Source organism: Arachis stenosperma, chromosome 6 (genome assembly GCF_014773155.1).
Source record: "Arachis stenosperma cultivar V10309 chromosome 6, arast.V10309.gnm1.PFL2, whole genome shotgun sequence".
Lineage (NCBI taxonomy): Eukaryota > Viridiplantae > Streptophyta > Magnoliopsida > Fabales > Fabaceae > Arachis > Arachis stenosperma.
In genome coordinates, this window is record NC_080382.1 from 32,205,621 (window position 1) to 32,209,871 (window position 4,251).

Below are 4,251 nucleotides of genomic sequence, written 5' to 3' on the forward strand. Positions count from 1 at the left end.
AAAATCAATTTTTTTTCAAGTTTTCAAAGTTTTTCAAAATCAAATCTTTTTCAAATCATATCTTTTCAATCAAATGTTTTCAAAATTAATTTCTTTCCTTTTTCAAAGATACTTACTAACAATTAATGATTTGATTGAACATTTTTTGCTTTTTCTGTTAAGGAAGGTTTTATGCTTGAATCATATCTTTTCTTGTTAGGCAAGTCATTACTTTTTAAAATCAAATCTTTTTAAAATGTTTTTCAAAATCAAATCTTTTTAAAATTGTTTTCAAATCATATCTTTTAAAATTGTTTTCAAATCATATCTTTTCAAATTGTTTTCAAATCATATCTTTTTAAAATTGTTTTCAAATCATATCTTTTTAAAATTGTTTTCAAATCATATCTTTTCAATCACATCTTTTTTAAAACCAATCATATCTTCTTAAACCACATCTTTTTCAAAATAGTTTTCAATCAAATCTTTTTAACTTCTAATTTCAAAATCTTTTTCAAAAATCACTTGATCTCTTTCTCACTCTTATTTTCGAAAATCAATTTGTGTTTTTCAAAAATATTTTCAAAATCTTTTACTTAATTTTCGAAAATTACTTCCCTTCTTCTCACATCCTTCTAATTTTGGACTAACTCTATTCCTTAATGCAAAATTCGAACTCCATCTTCTTTGATAAGTTCGAATTTTCTACTTCTGTCTTCCATTTTTCTTCCTCTGACACCTCAAGGAATCTCTATACTGTGACATAGAGGATTCCATATTTTCTTGTTCTCTTCTCTTTCATATGAGCAGGAGCAGAGACAAAGGCATTCTTGTTGAAGCTGACCCTGAACCCGAAAGGACCTTGAAGAGAAAGCTAAGAGAAGCCAAAGCACAACTCTCTTTAGAGGACCTGACCGAATTCTTCAAAGAAGAAGAAGACATGGCAGCCGAAAATAACAATAATGCAAACAATGCAAGGAAGGTGCTGGGTGACTTTACTGCACCTACTCCTGATTTTTATGGGAGAAGCATCTCTATCCCTGCCATTGGAGCAAACAACTTTGAGCTTAAGCCTCAATTAGTTTCTCTAATGCAACAGAATTGCAAGTTCCATGGACTTCCAATGGAAGATCCTCATCAGTTTTTAGTTGAGTTCTTGCAAATCTGTGACACAGTCAAGACTAATGGGGTTGACCCTGAGGTCTATAGACTGATGCTATTCCCTTTTGCTGTAAGAGACAGAGCTAGGACATGGTTGAACTCTCAACCTAAGGAAAGCCTGGACTCTTGGGAAAAGCTAGTCAATGCCTTCTTGGCAAAGTTCTTTCCACCACAAAGATGGAGTAAGCTTAGAGTGGAAGTCCAAACCTTCAGACAGAAGGATGGAGAATCCCTCTATGAAGCTTGGGAAAGATACAAACAATTAATCAGAAAATGTCCTTCTGACATGCTTTCTGAATGGAGCATCATAGGTATTTTCTATGATGGTCTCTCTGAACTGTCCAAGATGTCTTTGGATAGCTCTGCTGGAGGATCTCTTCATCTGAAGAAGACGCCTACAGAGGCTCAAGAGCTAATTGAAATGGTTGCAAATAACCAATTCATGTACACTTCTGAAAGGAATCCTGTGAACAATGGGACAAGTCAGAAGAAAGGAGTTCTTGAGATTGATACTCTGAATGCCATTTTGGCTCAGAATAAAATATTGACTCAACAAGTCAATTTGATTTCTCAAAGTCTGTCTGGAATGCAAAATGCACCAAGCAGTACTAAGGATGCTTCATCTGAGGAAGAAGCTTATGATCCTGAGAACCCTTCAATGGAAGAGGTAACACCTACAATTCTTCATGGAGAAATCACCCCAATTTCTCATGGAAGAATCAAGAGAGACCTCAACAAGGTTTCAATAACAATAATGGTGGAAGAAACAGGTTTAGCAATGGCAAGCCTTTTCCATCATCTTCTCAGCAACAGACAGAGAGTTCTAAGCAGAATACTTCTGACTTAGCAATAATGGTCTCTGATCTAATAAAGACCACTCAAAGTTTCATGAATGAAACAAGGTCCTCCATCAGAAATTTGGAAGGACAAGTGGGTCAGCTGAGCAAGAAAGTTACTGAACTCCCTCCTAGCACTCTCCCAAGTAATACAGAAGAAAATCCAAGAGGAGAGTGCAAAGCCATAGACATGGCCGAATATGGAGAGGAAAGAGAGGAAGTGGACGCCATTGAGGAAGACCCCAATGGGTGTGCACCAATCTCCTCTGAGTTCCTCAATGAGGAACAATGGGAATCTGAGGCTCAAAATGAGACCATAGAGATTCCATTGGACTTACTTCTGCCATTCATGAGCTCTGATGAGTATTCTTCCTCTGAAGAGGATGAGTATGTCACTGAAGAGCAAGTTGCTAAATACCTTGAAGCAATCATGAAGGTAAATGACAAGTTATTTGGAAATGAGACTTGGGAGGATGAACCACCTTTGCTCACCAAAGAACTGGATGACTTGTCTAGGCAGAAACTGCCTCAAAAGAGGCAGGATCCTGGGAAGTTTTCTATACCTTGTACCATAGGCACCATGACCTTCAAGAAGGCCTTGTGTGACTTAGGGTCAAGTGTAAACCTCATGCCCCTCTCTGTAATGGAGAAATTAGGGATCTTTGAGGTACAAGCTGCAAGAATCTCATTAGAGATGGCAGACAATTCAAGAAAACAAGCTCATGGACTTGTAGAGAATGTTTTGGTGAAGATTGAAGACCATTACATCCCTACTGACTTCATAGTCCTAGAGACTGGGAAGTGCATGGATGAATCCATCATCCTTGGTAGACCCTTCCTAGCCACAGCAAAGGCTGTGATTGATGTTGATGGAGGTGAACTGATCATTCAAGTGAATGAAGAATCCTATGTGTTTAAGGCTCAAGGATATCCCTCTGTCACCATGGAGAGAAAGCTTGAAGAGCTTCCCTCAAATCAGAGACAAATAGAGCCCCCACAGTCAAACTCTAAGTTTGGTGTTGGGAGGCCACAACCAAACTCTAAGTTTGGTGTTGAACCCCCACATTCAAACTCTAAGTTTGGTGTTGGGAGGTTTCAACATTGCTCTGATCATTTGTGAGGCTCCATGAGAGTCCTCTGTCAAGCTAATGACATTAAAGAAGCGCTTGTTGGGAGGCAACCCAATGTTTTATAATTAACTATTTCCTTTTGTTATTTTATCTTTTTTGTAGGTTGATGATCATAAGAAGTCACAAAATCCATTGAAAAAGCAAAAACAGAATGAAAAACAGGAAGAAAAACAGCACACCCTGGAGGAAGAACTCACTGGCGTTTAAACGCCAGTGAGGCTAGCAGTTGGGCGTTTAACGCCCAGTCTGGCACCATTCTGGGCGTTTAACGCCAGAAAGGGGCACCAGACTGGCGTTAAACGCCAGAAAAGGGCTAGAACCTGGCGTTAAACGCCAGAAATGGGCACCAGCCCGGCGTTTAACGCCAGAAATGGCTCAAAACGTGGATTTTGATGCCATTTGGTGCAGGGATGACTTTTCCTTGACACCTCAGGATCTGTGGACCCCACAGGATCCCCACCAACCCCACCACTCTCTCTCTTCTTCTTCACCCATTCACCAATCACCTCAACATCTCTTTCTCTTCACCACTCACATCCATCCTTCATGAACCACCACTTCTCCCCCTTTTTGGCCGAACCACAAAGCCATCTCCCTCTCCCCCATTTCTTCTTCTTCTACTCTCTTCTTTCTTCTTTTGCTCGAGGACGAGCAAACCTTTTAAGTTTGGTGTGGTAAAAGCATTGCTTTTTGTTTTTCCATAACCATTTATGGCATCCAAAGCCGGTTCAACTGAGAAGGCATGACCTCAAGCCCATCACTAAGAAGAAGATGGAGCAAACAAGAGACCCCTCTCATCAAGAAATCCCTGAGATACCTCAAGGGATGCACTTTCGTCCACAAGACTACTGGGAGCAAATTAACACCTCCCTAGGAAAATTGAGTTCCAACATGGGACAACTAAGGGTGGAGCACCAAGAACATGCCATCCTCCTCCATGAAATTAGAGAAGATCAAAGAATCATGAGAGATGAGCAACAAAGACAAGGAAGAGACATTGAGGAGCTCAAGCACTCCATAGGACCTTCAAGAGGAAGGAAGAGCCGCCATCACTAAGGTGGACCCGTTCCTTGATTTCCTTGTTCTTTATTTTTCTGTTTTTCGAAAATTATGCTTTATGGTTATCCATGTTTGTGTCTTATGAT

At 39.8% G+C, this 4,251-nt stretch overlaps 1 non-coding gene across 1 annotated transcript; it reads right to left on the reverse strand.

Moving 5' to 3' along the window:
* Positions 1 to 1,324: 1,324 nt before the first annotated feature.
* Positions 1,325 to 1,432, reverse strand: LOC130937229 (small nucleolar RNA R71). The gene has a single exon (XR_009068456.1). It is a non-coding gene; the product is annotated as a small nucleolar RNA R71 (small nucleolar RNA).
* Positions 1,433 to 4,251: the final 2,819 nt, after the last annotated feature.